The sequence below is a fragment of the Oncorhynchus tshawytscha genome, linkage group LG11 (genome assembly GCF_018296145.1).
Source record: "Oncorhynchus tshawytscha isolate Ot180627B linkage group LG11, Otsh_v2.0, whole genome shotgun sequence".
NCBI lineage: Eukaryota > Metazoa > Chordata > Actinopteri > Salmoniformes > Salmonidae > Oncorhynchus > Oncorhynchus tshawytscha.
In genome coordinates, this window is record NC_056439.1 from 3,447,475 (window position 1) to 3,468,084 (window position 20,610).

Below are 20,610 nucleotides of genomic sequence, written 5' to 3' on the forward strand. Positions count from 1 at the left end.
ACTGCTAGTTTCCTCACAATGATGAACATAGATAAGCACACATATTTTAGTATGGGTAGATTTCAACCCAGAACATTTCCAGTCCACAAATGTAATTGCAGTGGAAATTACATCAGGAAAAAAAATTGACTGTATTGATGGATGGGTTTCGGCACATGGTCTGGCCAAAACTTTCTGTTTTACTAAAGAAAGAGAAACTTATGTAGGACATTTCAACAAACGGTTTTCAACAATATGATAACTAGCAGAAACAACAGGCTTACCTATTGGGGACACAGGGCAAATATCCATCTCGGCTCATTATGAAGGACTAAAGGTCGTAGTAGTTTAGTAGAGTGTTTGAACCTTTGGTAGTAGCCTTTTTGCATTCATGATTACAATAGTCATTTCAAAATCGCTGCAGCAAATAGAACAGACGAATGTATTTTCAACCCCCATAATGGTGAACCTCACAAAAGGTCCCACCTGTCACATTTCAAAATATTTTTTGCGATAATCTACCGGAACCCCTATGACTGATTTACATAATTGAGCAGTCATTGTGCAGGCTCCATATTTTGGGGGCTTTACCTGTCAACCCTCCCTGGCTTCCGCAGACTGTGACAAACTTTAGAATCCTTTCTAAACATAAATATACTACGAGTTATGCGAGGAGACATTCGCAGCCTGAACAAAGAGCAAAAAACTATTTTTTCAGGGGAGTGAAAATAGAAAAGTGCATTTGGATACTGAAGTGAGCAGAATGAGAATCCTCCCCTCTCCCACACAGAGCTGTCACGTTCGATCCCGTTCCTCCCTGGTAAAAAGGTTTTTTTAAATGGGAGAACTTCCTTGTAACCCCACAATAACCCCATCCAGTTTGGGTTGTGAAAGGAACACTCTGGTGATAAAAGCATGTGACACATCCACCAGCTAGCTTCCTGTTATGGTTCCTTGTACACTCATTTAAACAGTGTCATGGGCCACATACTGAATACTTGTTGACAGTTCTGTAAGTTGCTTTGGATAAAAGTGTCTGCTACTGTGAATGCCTTATCCTTTCAACAGCCCATAAAAGGCCCAACTGAAGTTGGGCCTTTTATGGGCTGTTGAAAAGATAAGGAAGGATAAGGAATTATGAGTCAATAGACCCAGAGTAACCCAGGGGTCTTGTCTTTTTCTCAGCATGGACAAACTGCACTACGGGGGGAGAGATGGAGAAGGAAAACAGAATTGATAAATCTGAGGAGTCGAATCGATTTGTTTTCTAGTGAGCGACCTATGAGGAAGAGAAACAAAGCCCTTTGAACAATTCGGCAAAGCTGTACTATCACCCCGGTGAGCTGCATTCGCATTTACTGTTTTATTAACACTGTCTCTTTAACAGCTTTCTCAGAGATAGCCCACTGCACATTTCGGGCAAAATTGTGAGTCCTAGCCACATAAGCCTATCACCAAAGACTACTCCTTCTCCCGAGATACAGTATATTCTCATTCAGAATTTTGCAGTCATTTTTAGAAGGTACAGTAGTTCAACTGGAAGGTAAAGTTAGGAGTACACACTAGAAATGGAAATAGCTTCAGTCGCGGTTGTCGTCAAAGAGCAGAACTAGTGTTTTTTGCTGCTGCAGTAATTCCACCACTAAACAGACGCTCCAGTTTGTTTGATTGTTAACATCAGTGGGGAAGAAACGTGTCTAAAGTCTGGGACTGACCAGACCTCTGTGCTCCAGTGAAGCAGAACTCTTGCTTGGTGTCACTCTGTGGTGCACAGACTAAATAATGCATGCTGTTATAACAGCTAATTCATCCACTCTCCCCCCAGAGGGTGATGACATAACAATGCGCTGCTAACTGCTAGACTTCTATCTCTCTGTGCATTTTGCTCGGTGTGCACACACACGCACTCACAAAAAGAGTCATGATATCAGACTAATGGGCCTTGAACTTATTTTCTTTCCGACGACGGAGGCGCTCCGGTTGTTTCTTTTTTAGGGCTGGCGTTTATTTTTCATCCTCACAGTGACGTCCAGCCGTTCTGCAGTCCAGTTGCTGCTGAAATTTGGTCATGAATTTGTGTCTGAAAAAACTACCTGTTATGATAAATGAGTGAGGAGGTGTGGAGTCAGGCGCAGAGAGCAAAAGATGTGGGAAAAAACACGCTTTAATGTCCCGGAAACATAACATGAACCAAAAGTAGAAAAACAAATGATCAGAAATATAAACGGACAGCGTGAAACCCAAATACAAACAAAATACACTCAAACAACAAAACAGACTAACAAGCCCGCACGAAACAGAAGCGGGCTGAACAAACTATATATAACCCTACCCTAACAACCAAACAAGAAACAGGTGATACCAATCAGACAAAACCAAAGGAACACAGAACAACGGATCGGCGATAGATAGTAGACCGGTGATGATGACCGCCGAGCGCCACCCGAACAAGAAGGGGAGTCACCTTCGGTAATATTCGTGACACTACCCGCGTTTTCATACACACCATTTGGCACATACAGGGCCGGAGACATGCACACAGCCAAACCGCCAGCTGCATCTCTCACAGACAAAAATAGCATGTCCCCCTGCGTTCACTTCTAGACCTACACAGCACTTGAATATCGGAAATCACACACTTCCCACTGGGCACACACTGGTAGAAACAACTTGGAATAGACGTTGAATTGACATCTGTGCCCAGTGGGTTGTCTGTCTGAAGAGTTAGCTCCCTCTAATCTTGCGATGTTGCAAAGTTTCCCAGCCAACTCTAGTTTTTTATTTCTTCTACTGTCCATCTTTGTCATTTTGTTTTCTTCTTCTCTCTATCTTTGTCATTTTGTTTTCTTCTTCTCTCTATCTTTGTCATTTTGTTTTCTTCTTCTCTCCATCTTTGTGATTTTGTTTTCTTCTTCTCTCCATATTTGTGATTTTGTTTTCTTCTTCTCTCAATCTCTAACTTTTCTGTGATCAACAGGCTTGACTCCTCTTGCTGGTGTTCTTCTACTTAATTGAAAGAGACATTTCTGTAAAAAATACAACAGCAGGGTACCTCAGTGTGTGTTATGGTAGTCAGGAACACAGTACAGTACAGTAGGAGATATAATCAAAGATAGAGAAGTCATTAGAAAGTCCACAGAATGTTATCATATTAACCATAGTAGTTACACATCATCCAAGGTGACCGATAGTTATGGCACTAACCAGTGATACCATCTCAGCCGCCATCTTATTTCCTATCCATCTCTTGTCTACTGTACCATCTCTGGTTGGGACAGGGAGGGGTTCTCTCTCTAGTTTACTGTACCGTTTCCAGTCAGGGCAGGGAGAGGTTCCATTTAAAGTACTGTAGTAGACAGACGGGGCAGGGAGGGGTTCTCTCTATAGTTTACTGTACCGTCTCCGGTCGGGCAGGGAGGGGTTCCATTTAAAGTGCTGTAGTAGACAGACGGGGCAGGGAGGGGTTCTCTCTATAGTTTACTGTACCGTCTCCAGTCGGGGCAGGGAGGGGTTCCATTTAAAGTGCTGTAGTAGACAGCATGATGCTATCCCCACTCTCCTCCTGCTGTCATAGAGAAGGAGTGTTTGTGAATACCAGTGTAGCTACATGCTAGTTACAGAAGGGTTGTTGCTGTAAATGGCTATGCACTGATATGATGCTACACCCTATGTTTAAAAATAAATAACCAGAAAAAGTGATGACATGAATATATGGATGACATCAGGTTTAACGACATGTCTGTAACCATGGTGAAGTTTATTGAGGGGCCCCAACTGTCCTGCGTCCTGCCGTTCGCTCGTTACCTCTCGACACACACACACACACACACACACACACACAACTTGGTACAGTACTTCTCATTCCCTAGGAGCCAGGCACCAGCGAACCTGTCAGTAAATTCGTAGACTCATTGGATTTCTATTCCCCTCGCCGGCGCCTGTTGAATGGACATGTGCTGTTGTTGTTGTTAAGTGTTTTCATCATTCATCAATACCTCCTTCTTCAGTCTTCATCTTTCCCAGACTATAACATATATGAAATTGCATGGTCATGTTTTTTGTTGTTGTATTAAAACAAAGTTAATGATTTGTTAACATTCAACAAATCATTATATATATATATATATATATACACACACACACACACACACACACACAGTTGAAGTCGGAAGTTTAGCCTGATACATTTAATAGTTAGCCTGATACATTTAAACTCAGTTTTTCACAATTCCTGACATGTAATCCTAGTAAAAATGCCCTGTCGTAGGTCATTGAGGATCACCACTTTATTGGATGTTTTCATTAGCCAAACATCTTGGGAAGAATCTCCGGGCATGGCGAATCCAGGCCTGACACTGGTCTGCTGTGAAGTCATTGCATGCGTCATCCATGGCCTGGAGAAGGGTGGCTTGTTCGTGGGGGCGCCTATCATATACCTTCCACCAATTAAATTCCGACCTCTCCTCCTTGTCTTGGCCAGGTTGAAGCCTGCCATCCAAAAATTGGAATTTGTGATGGTTTTCGTCAGCATCCAGCTCCATCACCCTCTAAAAAAAAATTTTGGAAAGAGAATTACTGATTACAATGATGTAGAATTATGGGGGAATTTTTCACAACAGGCATCTTGAAACTGAACATACCTGAACATACTCAGTCCTCAGTTGCTTCACTGTCTGCATTTCTTTCAAAAGGCACACGGTATATCTGTTTTAGAGACACCTGGTGCCTTTTAAGCATGCAGGCAATAGTCTGCAAACTTATGGCTACCACATTGTTCAACATGTCGTCATTGTCCAAGATGTGCTGCCGAATTCTGTAAGGCGAACTGGCCTGAACCAAATTGACCACAGCCAGCTCTTGTTGGTCAGTCAGAATTTAGCATCTGCTTCCTCTATGTGGCCTAGTCTCAATTCTGCAAGGAAAATGACAGTAACAACACATTTAGTCACATCACCTACTCTGTGGTACACATTGGCATGCAGTATACAGTCATTTGACAATTGAGAGTAGCCTAATGTTTAGTGCATGCTGAAGACTTACCGGTTCTCATTGCAGAAAGTTCTGATGATTGAGGCCACGGTTGATCATCAGTCATTGTCATGCCATGACTTACTACATGGTCTACAACTATTGCTTGGATTTCATTGGACACTCTTTGCTGTTGCTGCCGCTGTCTTGGTCTGTGGCCTTGTCCTCTACCACCACATTCCCCCATACCTCTCAAACGAGGCCCACGACCACCTCTCAGAAGGGGTGCTTGTCCCCTGCCATTCCTTTGACCAGCACGTCTTCCACGTCTTCCTCCTCCCACTGCTTGACCTCCATTGTGACCTGGATCACCTGCCGGCTCCATGTTATCACTATGTTGTTGTAGGTGGATAACGCTCATTTCACTATATACTCGAACCACAATGTGAAATCAATCATCAGTAACGAGCTGGCAGTATTGGAAAAGCAATGACAAGGACCTGAATACATACACTCACTGGCCACTTTATTAGGTACACCTGCATGTTAAGGCAAATAGCCTGCTCCTTCGACCAGCAAATCATGTGGCTGCCTGCAACTCAATATATAGAGTATATAGAGTAAAGAGCTTTAGTTGTTGTTCGACCAAACATTAGAACGGGTAAGATGCGTAATCTAAGCAACTTTGACCGTGGTATGATTGTTGATGACACACATGGTGGTTCCAGCATCTCAGAAACCACTGCCCTCCTGGGATTTTTACACACTACAGTCTCTAGAGTTTACAGAAAATGGTGCGATAAACAAAACACATTCAGTGAGCGGCAGTTCTGTGGGCAAAAAACACCTTGACCTCTTAATGAGAGAGAGGTCAGAGGAGAATGTCCAGATTCATTCAAGCTAACAGAAAGGCCACAAATGCTCAAATAACAGCCATTTAAAACAGAGGTGTGCAGAAGGGCATCTGTTAACGTGCAACACCATTAACAATTCAATAATTACATACATGGGACCATAGAAACAGTGTCTGATATAAAGAATGATGATGAAATATTACATCCATAGATAATGTCGTCCAGTTGGTTCATGTTCCACGGTAACTGGTGTCAATGGATCTCGTTATCCTGAAACGTTCATGAACTAAACATAGAGTATTGTTTGTCAGTTTCCATAAAAACTATGCATTAAGAGTAATGCAACAGTTACTTCTCATTTTGAGCAGTTGTATCAATTGATAGTTAGATCATTGTAATGAAATGGATAGACAGTCATCTCAGACGTAATGTGTGAATTGCATTTTGAAATGGTAATACTTTGATGTTAAGTCATTTTGAACAGGTGATTTTAGTTCAATGGACAAATTATCTTAGCTTTATGTGTATTGTATCCAAGCAATTGGAATAAGTGTTAAGAGTTTTGAGAAAAAATGGCATTTTGATCATCGGTTGTGAGTTTTGTGTCTAGAGTTTTGAAAAATGACATCTAGGATCTGAAATTAGTACCAAAGTGATAGTAAAAAGCGGTAGTATGCAGACTGAGCCGGTTCCCATATTAGCATTACCTATGGTGGCTGATCATTGCCCTCTACACCTCTTCAATTTAGACTTGGTTGTACTCTGTCGACGTGATGTATTACCATCAACAGGGTAACATTTTGGAAATGTTCATTGTACTTTTATACTTAGCCTTTTCATATAGCCGCCGTATTGATTTGAACGTCTACTAGGCTTGACTGCGGTCGTGTGTGTTTGTGTGTCTACGTGAGTGTGTGTGTATATGCATGTGTGTGTGTCTGTACGTGAGTGTGTGTGTATATATGTGTGTGTGTGTACGTGAGTGTGTGTGTCTGTGTGTGTGTGGGTACGTGAGTGTGTGTGTGTGTATGCGCGTGCATGTTTGTTCTCTATTTCTTCTTACAAAATGTGTAGATTTTAGATTTTGACTAAGACACAGTAAACCCAGAAAATCCTTCAGGCAGTTGCAGGCACTTCCATTTCACTTACTGGTGCATGTCTTTGCTCAAGACAGGTAAAATCTTTTCTTTCTGGTTGTCCCATTGCCCTCTGGCATTGTTTTGGCCTTTCAAGTCACAGCTTCTCAAACATTCCCTGTGATGTCCTGCACTGCAGGATTTAATCTGACAGCCCGGCTTGTGATCTCTCTAATTACCACAAAAAGAAACCTCCATTCTCCTCAGTGAACCAGCCTAGATAAACCAGGCAAGATTAAAATACTTTCCCTTCTCTGCGGTGAAAAAATAAACAGGTTAGAGATAACAGGCTAGACTTAACAATGTTTCAAACGTTATTCACCACGTGCACAGGACAAAACCGGTGTAAAACAGTACAGTGACATTCTTACCTTGAGAAGTCTTCCAAACAATGCAGTGATTATATAGAAAATAGAATAAAACATGTAAATAAGAATAAAAACCACACAAGAACTACAAAGAGAATCCAAGTACTGTACAGTGGCTTGCCAAAGTATTCACCCCCCTTGGCACTATTCCTATTTTGTTGCCTTACAACCTGGAATTAATTTTTTTGTGGGGTTTGTATCATTTGATTTACACAACATGCCTACCACTTTGAAGACGCTAAATATGTTTTATTGTGAAACAAACAAGAAATAAGACAAACTGAAAACTTTAGTGTGCATAACTATTCACCCCCCAAAGTCAATACTTTGTAGAGACACCATTTGCAGCAATTACAGCTGTAAGTCTCTTGGGGTATGTCTCTATAAACTTGGCACATCTAGCCACTGGGATTTCTGCCCATTCTTCAAGGCAAAACTGCTCCAGCTTCTTCAAGTTGGATGGGTTCCGCTGGTGTACAGCAATCTTTAAGTCACACCACAGATTCTCAGTTGGATTGAGGTCTGGGCTTTGACTAGGCCATTCCATTTAAATGTTTTCCCTTAAACCACTCGAATGTTGCTTTATCAGTATGCTTAGGGTCATTGTAGTGCTGGAAGGTGAACCTCCGTCCCAGTCTCAAATCTCTGGAAGACTGAAACAGGTTTTTCCCTCAAGAATTTCTCTGTATTTAATGCCATCCATCATTCCTTCAATTCTGACCAGTTTCCCAGTCCCTGCTGACCAGTTTCCCAGTCCCTGCCGATGAAAAACATGGTGTTCTCCTGGTGATGAGAGGTGTTGGGTTTGCACCAGACATAGCGTTTCCCTTGATGGCCAAAAAGTTACATTTTAGTCTCATCTGACCAGAGTACCTTCTTCCATATGTTTGGGGAGTCTCCCACACGCCTTTTGGCAAACACCAAACGTGTTTGCTTATTTTTTTCTGGACACTCTTCCATAAAGCCCTCTTCCGATACTTAAATCTCTGCTGTGGAGCTTTGCAGCTCCTTCAGGGTTATCTTTGGTCGCTTTGTTGCCTCTCTGATTAATGCCCTCCATGCCTGGTCCGTGAGTTTTGGTGAGTGGCCCTCTCTTGGCAGCTTTGTTGTGGTGCCATATTCTTTCCATTTTTTAATAATAGATTTAATGGTGCTCTGTGGGATGTTCAAAGTTTCAGATATGTTTTTATAACCTGACCTGTTTGGAGAGCTCCTTGGTCTTCATGGTGCCGCTTGCTTGGTGGTGCCCCTTGCTTAGTGGTGTTGCAGACTCTGGGGCCTTCCAGAACAGATGTATATATCCTGAGATCATGTGACAGATCATGTGACACTTAGATTGCACACAGGGGGACTTTATTTAACTCATTATGTAATGTCTGAAGGTAATTGGTTGCACCAGATCTTATTTAGGGGCTTCATAGCAAAGGGGGTGAAAACATATGCATGCATATTTGGAAAACAAGTACTTTACTTAATTTCACTTCACCAATTTGGACTATTTTGTGTATGTCCATTAAATGAAATCCAAATAAAAATCCATTTAAATTACAGGTTGTAATTTCCAACAAAATTGGAAAAACACCAAGGGAGATGAATACTTTTGCAAGGCAGTGTATATACCGGTCATTGCCAGTACCTTATTCAATGTGCAGGGATACTAAAGTGTTTTTTTACATAAAAAGTGACTGGTAGTAGGATATACATGTAAACAGGGCTGAAAATTGTCTGGTAGTAGGAATATATAAATACTTGTACTATATAAACACATGTAAACAGGAGTAAGAGTGACAATTAGCAGGATAAATAGATCAATAGTAATCAATAGACAGCAGCATAATGGAGCACATCTAATCAATAATGATTTTAGCAGCAGCGTAGGTGTCTGAGTGGGTAGAGACCTGTGGATGGGCATAGAGTCCGTGTGGATAGTCTATGGGAGAGGGAGAGCAGTAGTTGTTAGCCATTTAACAGTCTTATGGCCAGGGGATAGAAGCTGTTTCGGAGACTGTTAGCCTTGAAGCACTGATATCGCCGGATGGGAACATGGAGAGCAGTCCATGTCCAGGGTGGTTGTTTCGGACTTTCTCAAACACCGCCTGGCATGTGCGTCCTGGATGGCTGGGCACTCGCCCCCAGTGATGCGCTGGGCCGTCTGCACCACCCTCTGTGAGGCCTTCTGGTTGAGGGTGGTGCAGTTGCCATACCAGACAGTGATACAACCAGCTCTGAATGGTGCAGCTGTAAAAGTTCCTTAGAATCTGAGGGGTCATGCCAAGTCATTTCAGCCTCCTGAGGGAGAAGAGGCTTTGCCGTGCCTTCTTCACGACTGTTCTGGTATGACCATGTTAAGTTCTCAGTGATGTGGACACCCAGGAACTTGAAGCTTTTGACCCGCTCTGCAATGGACAATGGAGCGATCTAACACCCACAGCTTCCCTTAAACTCCTCCTGAACTTGATGAGCCCCCTCCGTTGAGATTTGAACTCTACCATAATTTGCACAAGGTAACATTTACACTACATCGCCCCCTTCGCTCATGTGGTGTGTGGTTGGTTCCTCCTAATCCAAAAATAATCTTGTTTCTGGAAAGGTATTATTAGATTGAATCATGCAGCAGTGTTTATTTGTCACGTACACCAAATAGGTGCAGTGTTGTTTTATAGTGTCAGCCATAGTAGTACAGCGCCACTGGAGTAAATGAAGGTTAAGTGCCTTGCTCAAGGGCACATATACAGTTTTCTTGGGTATTTGTACAAGCAACCTTTTGAATACTGGCTCAACTCTCTAACCACTACACTACCTGCCACCCCACTCTGTTGGGTGAGAGGTTGAGTCAATCAAACAAACAAACAAACTCGCACATTCCATGTTTTACCATATGCTGGTGATTGCACCAAATCATGGATGAACATTTGTGATGATTGCGAATATGTTTAGATACAGAACGAGCCTCTGGGTCCTAGAATGATAACAGTAACGCTTGAAAGTGATAGGAAATAATTTATTGAATCATTTCACAAATAGCAGTTACGTTTAGTTTGTTTATACAAACGATTGCTGTCTAAGGTGCTGGCTGAGTGGACATAGAACGTAATCCAATATCTATACGAGTGTGTATGCTTCGGATGGTAGAGCATGGCGCTAGCACCACTAAGGTTGTGGGTTTGATTCTCGGGGCCAATCGTACGTAAAATGTATGCACGCATGACAATAAGTCACTTTGGTTGAAAGTGTCTGCTAATTGGCATACATTACTATAGTAATGCTGATCTATGTAGATGAAGCCTAATCTAGCTGTGACCCGATGGACATTTCCATATCAGTCACCTTATATCCTGCATCACCAGTTTTCTACATTAATAATTGAATGATTTCGAGGGTAGCATTTTATTTCCATTAGTTTAACCCTCAAACTCTTCTTTTATGACTTTGCCTTTCCTACCATATCCAGTACAACCTGTTGACCTCCTCCTAGCTTACTGGGCATATTTGGCATTCATACAGCTCGCTATGTTAAATGGGACCAATACACGCCAAGTGCTTTGCCAAACAAGAACACTTGGGACTCCAACAATATAAAATATAAACGTGATATCCTCTTAAGTGAAGTAGCCTATAGCTTCATGTCTTTAACTGTTACACTGCTAGACTTCCCCAGTATCTACAAATATGCCTTTTCCCTGTTTTCTTCCTGAACTTTCCCCTGTGCATCAATACCTCTATTTCCAGATGGAATCCAACAATGTAATTATTTTTGAAACACAACTGCACATATAACCATTACATGAAACTCAGAAATACCCATAAATTACCATAAATATGCCTCTTTGGTCCCTGGACCTTTCCCTGTGCATCAATACCTGTGAAGAAGTTGAGTAGAAGAAGACATTGTTTTGCCACATGACTGACTCTAATGAGGCAGGCAGGATGTTACATCATAGTTGCTTCACTCTTGTATGGCTGACCTTCCGAGGCAGTGAAGTTAAACACACTGCATCTATTAGCTTTCTGTTTCTATCTCTTTATTTGAGTCACTCCTGGTTCCCTGGGGGTGAGGGAGAAACTGTCAACTCGGAGAGTCAGCACACTCCTCCTCGCCACCCACAGATGTGCCTCCTCCTAGATAGACGCTCATTCAACATAGAAAAGCACAGCGGGAGTCTTCCTGTGCGTCGGGCGGAAATACAGCACACGCACACAGACACACACGCACCAAATTCAGAGTCCCTTTTTTACAATGTCATGCTGAGGCCCGTCTGCTCTCTCCTTGGTCACGCATGCAACAGTGCAGGATAAGGTGGCGTGTTTTACAGTATGTAAATATGTTCTCTCTCCTCCCTCCCTTCCAGAGACAAAGGAATACTCTGAATTATGTCAAACTGATTAACATTTTCATTAAAATATCTTGAGCTGATCACAGGCATGGAAGTAATAGTGACCGTGTCAACTTTGGGGGGGCAGATTTGCACGAACGTTTCTTGCCAGCTTCACCCATAAATGTGTACATTCACTGACATTTTACTTTGCTGCGTTGTTTTGCCTATAGGAGTACACTGTATCTAGCCGAGTGCAGCTTTCACTGACAAAAGAACACTGCAGAGCGATTTATGTGACATTAAGGCTAATTGTGCTTGACTGCGGAAACTTGTAAATAGAAATGGGTGACAAGGGTCATCCTTGTCGAGTCCCTCCCTGTCGATCCTAAAGCTAGCGCTGTCTCCTGCTGGATCTCTGTCTCAAGTTTCTGCTGACTGCTAAGTGGTGTGTCAGCTTCTCAAAACTCTTCAAATGAGAACTGATGCTCTGTCAGTGTCAACTGACCAACATGGTCTTACAATGCCTTATAACATAGTTGCTGAAAGGCAATAAGCCTAGCTTAACATGATGCAACTGTTAATCACAACAAATCTTTTGCTTATGACAGCTGACATAACACTGCATATGTAGGATCTTAAACTGATCGCCCTGTTCCAGGACAACTTTTCTACAATGCAGGAAATGTAAAACTTGTAATGTATTTGAGGTTTAAAAAGGCTTCTGATGTTTGTAATTTCCACTTAGAAATTTCAGACTTGATTTTCCATTACGAAAAATATATCAACCTCTACAAAATGTCCATTAGTTATAATCCACATAATAATTCACATTTCTTGTTGCTGCAGGATTATTTTCCTGTTGTAGCAAACTGGCTCAAATTAAGATCCTACATCTGTATAGGAGACATGATGGAGATAGCCGTTATAGGACATATTAAGTCATTTTGGCGAGCGACATGTATCCCGACAGTGTTAAGCAGTCATAGTATGTCTTAGCATCTCTATCTCACTGATATATCTCACTGATATAACATTGTTCTAAATCCATTATGATAGTGCACAGCAGGTTAAGTACAACTATTAGTATACACTATCACATTAACAACTACATCTCCGATACTAGTACTGTATCGTCTGCTTCCAGCTCTCACACTAAAACACCTAGATCCCCTGAACGCAGCTCACTCTCCAGATCCCAATCCCCTGAATTCTGATCACCTGTTCACACACCTGTATGTCATTATCACACACTATTTAGTTCAGTTCTTTGCACCCCATCATTGTGGGGTATTGTTTGTTTTTGACACACTTCTATTCAGAGCTCTGTTTATCCCGTGATTTACTCGTCCCGTGTATGATAGTTTTGGCCTGCCTCACTAATGGCGCCTTTTGCCTATTCCCTGGCTGTACTTTAGCCTATCGGATTTCCTGTTACCTACCTATTGCCTGATCTCCCGGACGACGTTACTAGCCTTTTCCTTGCCTGTACTGTTGCCTTTTTGGACCCCCTGTGTATGACCTGCCTGCCCCTGGGCCCAGCTACCTGCCTCCTCCTGTCTCCTCCTCCTCCTGTGGTCCTTTACATTAAACACCTGCTGCGCCCTGTGCTTGAAACCAGCTCTCTGTCTCCCCTCGTGTTCATTACAAATACATTATCAACTACATCTCCCATACTAATACATTATCTCATTAACAACTACATCTCCCATACTAATACATTATTACATTAACAACTACATCTCCCATACTAATACATCTATCACATTAAAACTACATCTCCCATACTAATACATTATCACAATAACAACTACATCTCCTATACTAATACATCTATCACATTAACAACTATATCTATCACATTAACAACTACATCTTCCAAACTAATACATTATCACATTAACAACTACATCTCCCATACTAATACATTTCATGATGCATTTAATTCAGGAAAATACAATGTAAAATGTATTTAATTCAGTCAAATAGATGTTTAGAAAAAGAAAAGACTGATCCTTATGACAGGGTTGTTCCAATTTGCCTCGAGGAATTCAAACAGGCGTGTGTATTAAGACGGCGAAGCCTCCAACAAACAAACGAATAAACAGACAAAACACAAAGCTTAAATGGTGCCATCGGAAAGTATTCAGACCCCTTGAATTGTTCCACATTTTGTTACATTACAGCCTTATTCTAACATGTATTAAATAGTTTTTCCCCCTCACAATCTACACACAACACCCCACAATGACAAAGCAAAAACAGGTTAAGAAATTACTGCAAATGTATTACAAATAAAAAACAGAAATATCAGATTTACATAAGTATTCAGACCCTTTACTCTGTACTTTGTTGAAGCAACTTTGGCAGAGATTACAGCCTCAAGTCTTCTTGGGTATGACGTTACGAGCTTGGCGCGCCTGTATTTGGGGAGTTTCTCCCATTCTTCTCTGCAGATCCTCTCAAGCTCTGTCAGGCTGGATGGGGAGCTTCACTCCACAGCTATTTTCAGGTCTCTCCAGAGATGTTAGATCCGGTTCAAGTCCAGGCTCTGGCTGGGCTACTCAAGGACATTCAGAGACTTGTCCCGAAGCCACTTCTGCATTGTCTTGGCTGTGTACTTAGTGTTGTTGTCCTGTTGCAAGGTGAACCTTCGCCGCCATTCTGAGGTCCTGAGCACTGTGGTGCAGGTTTTCATCAAGGATCTTTCTGTACTTTACTCTGTAAATGTTTCCCTTGATCCTGACTAGTCTCCCAGTCCATGTCACTGAAAAACATCCCCACAGCATGTTGCTACCACTGCCATGCTTCACTGTATGGATGGTGTCAGGTTTCCTCCAGACATGATGCTTGGCATTCAGGCAAAATAGTTCAATCTTGGTTTCATCAGGGGCCTTTTGGCAAACTCCAGGCAGGCTGTCATGTGCCTTTTACTGAGGTGTGGCTTTCGTCTGGCCACTCTACCATAAAGGCCTGATTGGTGGAGTGCTGCAGAGATGGGAGAACCTTACAGAAGGACAACCATCTCCACAGAGTAACTCTAGAGCTCTGTCAGAGTGACCATCGGGTTCTTGATTACATCCCTGACCAAGGCCCTTCTCCCACGATTGTTCTGTTTGTCCGGCCAGCCAGCTTTAGGAAGAGTCTTGGTGATTTCAAACTTCTTCCATTTAAGAATGATGGAGGTTCTTGTGGACCTTCAATGTTGCAGAAATGTTTTGGTCCCCTTCCCCAGATCTGTGCCTCAACACAATCCTGTCTCGGAGTTCTACAGACAATTCCTTCAACCTCATGGCTTGATTTTTGCTCTTTAATGCACTGTCAACTGTGGGACCTTGTATAGACGTGTGTGCCTTTCCAAGTCATGTCCAATCAATTGAATGTGCCACAGGTGGACTCTAATCAAGTTGTAGAAACATCTCAAGGATGATCAATGGAAACATGATGCACCTGAGATTCAATTTTGAGGCTCATAGCAAAGGGTCTGAATACGTAGGTAAATAAGGTATTTCTGTTTTTTATAAATGTGCAAAAATATATAAAAGCCTGTTTTTTGTATTTAATCCATTTTAGAATAAGTCTGTAACGTAACAAAATGTGAACAAGTCAAGGGGTCAGAATACTTTCTGAAGGCACCGTATGATGAATGCTGATGATGCCCTCTTCACTTCTCACATTTGCATGTCTGAATCGTGTTGTAGTAAGTACACGTTTAGCATATTAATCACAGAGTGTTGGTGTGTGGGTGCTCTCCATGAAGTCTGAATGTGGGAGTCTGCAGGGAATGAGCTCAGCTGTAAAGCTTATGTGTCTTGACTTGTGTTGAACATGTTCAGCATGTCAATCATAGCTGCTATAAGATGTGAACTACCTTTGTATGGAAGGGTAGGGTACAGTCATGTGAAGCCTCAGTGTGCTTGTCTATTGGAAAAAGGCTCAGGTGTGAAGCTTAGGTGTGTCTTGACTATAGAGTTGTACATTTTTAGCATAATAGCTGTTATGAGATGTGTATAACTGAAGCCTACAGGGAATGGCTCAGGTGGTGTGAGGTCTGTGGGACTTATTCTAGAGTCAGGGGTAAGCTGGATTTCATTTTATTGTCTGCGTTCGAGTCGCTGGGGCGGTAACAAAGGTGATGGTGCATTCGGATATCCTGGTGTGTGTATGTGTGTGTGTGTGTGTCCCATCTTAGCTTCTAAGCACTGGTTCATTTATTCTAATTAATAAACCAGTGATGCGTGCACATGCCAGTAAATGAGAGTTAGAGGGATGGAACCCCAACGTTACCACATTAATAAAAAAATCAGATAAAGAGTTGTTGAACACACACACACAGACAGACCCCCCCCAGGTCTTCCTCCTACATCCTAGGAGATTGCAACAACAAAATGGTATTCTCCTGATGCGAAGTGGACAATATTACGAACATCATGCAAAACTTGATATATTGAAGACGACATGGCTGTGAGCTGATTTGTTAATAGGCTGTTAGGAGCTAAACAGTGTTTCATATGGATTTATCAGCAAATGGATTTTTATAGACAAACTTAAAACTCTTCAAAGGCCACAACATGATATCCGTCTTTCCTTCAGAGACATCTCCTGTTTGACAGGCTCTATAAAAAGATTTGTATAAATATGGATTTACCTGCTAAGGGGGGGGCAATGATGTGATGCCTTTTCCCCATTTGCTGTCAAGATTACATTACACAGCTTGCTCATAGTTCAGCCTTTATTAAATATCCAATGTTGACATATTATGCTACAATATGTTGAGTACAGTCGTCACAAATGAACCACATCTGTACCTGCTGTATCTGCCACTCAAAAGGAATATGTCCTTTTAACCCCCTACAGTTGATTTACCGAATTTTAGGACCCCTTTAAGTATATAAAAACAGATTTAAAAATGATTTGATAAAATATTGAATTGGGCTTTTACTATTATAGCCCATTGAATATGGAAGTGTCTGTCCAATATCTAGGAGATAAAAGAAAGCTTAAGAAATATGTTTGTTTTTTGGACACATTTTTAACCTCTTATTTATGTTGGCACAAAATGACCTCCATACTTCCATTCGTAGTCTATGCCCATGATATCTCTAGCTTAAACTGATGGATTTTGATGGGTATTTTATTACGTTACTTAGACTTATGCATGGGTGCGTCAATTAACTCAAGGATTTTTTAAATAGTCTTTTCCTTAAACAGTATTTTCTTAAACAGTCATATCCTTGAACAGTGTCTTTCCTATACTATTTACCTTGCTCTAGTCTCACCCTCACAATGTATGGGTCTATTAACCGTTTACTAAGCACCCTTGCCGACAGACCGCACAATTATAGCCTCCCTCTCACTGCCAGTGCTTAGAGGTTAAATCTCTGTAATGAGACGTGCAATGCCATGCTGTTCGTCTTTATATCACGTCATGGAGGTGCACCACTAAGCCCTGATACCCAGAATGCACTAAAACTATCCTGTCGCATGGAATTATCTGTCTCCCCTCTCTCCCTCCCTCCCTCGCCACGGAAAGCAGAGCCGTTGCTGAGCAGGGGAGAGGGGGTTAGAGGGTGGAGTAGTGGGTGGGGGGGTTAATGGAGAGGTAAAGTGAAGCTGAGCACAGACAGAGGGTCCCCCCTCCCCAACCCAAGGCCAAACAAAATGCTATCAACAGAAATGAGGAAAGTAAAAGCCTCAGCTCTGCCTCAGCTCCCACCCCCATCAGTAATCTGCCTCAGCTCCCACCCCCATCAATAGTACTACTTCATCACTGAGCATTCCATTCTGCTCCACCCTTTCAATAACCCTTCATTCCTGAACGATCTGCCACTCTCCCTCCCCACCTCAATCAATAACCTACTTCATCAGGCCCCCTCCCCTCAACACCCTGACTGTCACCTTCAACCCCTAAGAACTGCCACTGAACACACACCTTCCAGCAATCCCACCAGGCTAGTGAAGCGCCACTGAACACACACCTTCCAGCAATCCCACCAGGCTAGTGAAGCGCCACTGAACACACACCTTCCAGCAATCCCACCAGGCTAGTGAAGCGGCACTGAACACACACCTTCCAGCAATCCCACCAGGCTAGTGAAGCGCACTGAACACACACCTTCCAGCAATCCCACCAGGCTAGTGAAGCGCCACTGAACACACACCTTCCAGCAATCCCACCAGGCTAGTGAAGCGCCACTGAACACACACCTTCCAGCAATCCCACCAGGCTAGTGAAGCGGCACTGAACACCTTCCAGCAATCCCACCAGGCTAGTGAAGCGGCACTGAACACCTTCCAGCAATCCCACCAGGCTAGTGAAGCGGCACTGAACACCTTCCAGCAATCCCACCAGGCTAGTGAAGCGGCACTGAACACCACGGGCATCTTGCGTCACATCCGTCAAAGAATAAGTGAAGTGCAGTCAAAGAAGTGGACATACTGCAGCAACCACTACACACTCAATTCCCTTCTCTCAGCAGCTGTAGCCAGTTACTGTCAGGGCCAGACAGAACCCCACTGACATTCTTACATCATAAAAGTGGGCCCAACAAACAAGGTATCATTAGAAATAAACACAGTGTGTCACCTATGCATTCAATGCCCTTCTCTCAGGAGCTGCATGTCGCTAGTCACTGACAGGGCTAGGTGTTTTGAGGACCGCCCACGCTCTGTGTCGACCCCATTCCCCCCGCCTTCCCATCAGGCCGCACCGCAGTTGCTCTGGCGGCGTTTGCTCGGGCAGTGGCAGGTACCTGCAGTGTGTCCGTGACGCCACCCGCCTTCGCTCCTGTCCGAACACATTTTCTGTGACACACACACCCTGTGACGCCGGTGTCTCGAGTTCTCTAACACTCTGGGCAAAGAGCAGGAGAGAAGATGCCCAACTCACGTTGTCAACCTGAGTTAATGTTTACTGTAAAGTCTCAAACTGACTTTGTGTGACTAGTGCATCACCGACTGATATGAATGAACAAGGTATTCACGTGTACAGTGATACTACACTAGCTATGAAAGTACCCTGGGGTGTAGATGTGAGTTTAAGTAGGGAACATATATGAAATGAATCTGGTTACATGTTCAAGGCTTGTAAGCCCTTTTCCTATGGCACATAACAGTATCATTCATTTGTGTCAGTTACATAACAATATCAGTGGAATGGCAGTAGAATGGCATCACATTCCATAATGTTACTCATTATCCCATTATAATATCCATAGGCCTAAGGGTGTCTGAAAGGCACTCTATTCCCAATGGAGTGCCTAGGGAATAGGGTACCATTTCAGATGCACTTCTAGTGTCTGATTATTGCCAGCAAATTAACCAGAAGCCATTTGCAATATCCTAGCATCTCCAGATACACGTACCGCCAATGTCTCAAGCACAGAGCGTGTCTTAGTTAGTGAATAACCTTTCACATTCAACATGGAGAAATCAGGGAGGTAGTTTGATTCAGCTCATTATAATCAGGGTCTTGCTGATAAGGGGGGGGGTGCAGTAGTCTGTGCGTCTATAAACTGTTTCATTCTACCTCTCTGTCTCTCTCTCTCTCTCTCTCTCTCTCTCTCTGTCTCTCTCTCTCTTCCCCTGTCTTTCCTCTCTCTCTCTCTCTCTCCTTCCTTTCTCCCCCCCATCGCTCTGTGTGACTAGAGTCATTAGCATTACAGCGGACACTTTCTTCTCAATTAACCATGTCGGTAAATCAAGCAAAACACCCTAGCAACACATGCCCATCCTGCATAGCAACGCATATTCTAATAACGAAGTGTAACATAATGGGGGGTTATAACAAAAAATAAAAGGCATTTTCCATAGGAGTCCCTGTTCTAATCCGCCTGAAGGAAAGACAAGTTGTTTCCTTTGTAACCGTCTAAATGGGAATACGATCCCAAACGAGCCAACTCTGCCACCGGAGTGAGTGAACCTGGAGAGTGGTCAGCTCTCTGTAATTAACTTTCTGTGCCAGGCATGGTTTCCCCCCCACACACACACACACCTTGCCTTAGATAACGTATTGCCATGCAGTACAAGGAAATATGGTAGATTATATTTTCCCCTATGAAAGACAATTATCCTACAAAATGAAAAACTGGATTCATATTCTGTTATGTTTTATGCATGATAAACCTGGGGCCAATGGAGCAAACATTGAATTCTAGAATTTATATGGGGTTTGCCTGACAGCAATTTTGTTTATCATACATAGTTTCATATTTATGAAGGCATAAACAGCAGTTAGTGCTTATAGACAATATTGTTTTATGAGATATTTCTAAATATGGAATGATGATATCATGAACAATTTGTATGCACCGTTCGTGCGAAGTCAAGCAGTGAACATTCAGTCCAGGAAGACTATTTACTGTCTTCACAGAACATTCCCTCTCCAGAGCATTCCCTCTCCAGAGCATTCTCTCTCCAGAGCATGCTCTCTCCAGAGCATTCTCTCTCCAGAACATTCTCTCTCCAGACCAGAACATTCTCTCTCCAGAACATTCTCTCTCCAGAACATTCTCTCTCCAGAACATTCTCTCTCCGTCTTCTCCCACAATATTCCTGGTATCTAACAATGGAATAACTTTGAAGAACCTTTGAATGCCAGGTCGTTTGCACGAATTTTGTGATTTCCATGGAAAGGTGGCCTATTGTATGGTTCGGTAAAGGTTCCCTGAGTTGGACAGAAGCCTTATTCCCAGGAGAGTTCTGCTTGAGAGAGCTCCTCTTGTCCTCATCGTCCTCCACCCCCTCCATTTCCTTCCTTGTGCTGTCCTCAAATCCACCTTTCCTCCCTCTCTTCCTACCGCACCTCCACCGCTCCTCCTCCTCTACTCTCAACTGCTCCCTCTCTCACCCCATCCACCGTCACCACTGAGGCCCCAGGTCCGTGAGATGGGACCTCCACTCGTCACCCGTGGCTAGAGATGGAACGGTCCATCTGTGCTGACCACATGGCAGGGAACAGGCCAACTCAAGTATGGACAGGTCTCTGGGGGTG

The 20,610-nt window shown here is 42.9% G+C and overlaps 1 long non-coding RNA gene across 1 annotated transcript in view; it reads left to right on the forward strand.

Moving 5' to 3' along the window:
- Positions 1 to 928: 928 nt before the first annotated feature.
- The window catches only part of LOC121847708, a 52,460-nt gene continuing 32,778 nt past the window's right edge, over positions 929 to 20,610 (forward strand). The window contains exons 1-2 of the long non-coding RNA XR_006084516.1: positions 929 to 991; positions 1,165 to 1,317. This is a non-coding gene — a long non-coding RNA (uncharacterized LOC121847708). The remainder of the gene's footprint in view (positions 992 to 1,164; positions 1,318 to 20,610) is intronic.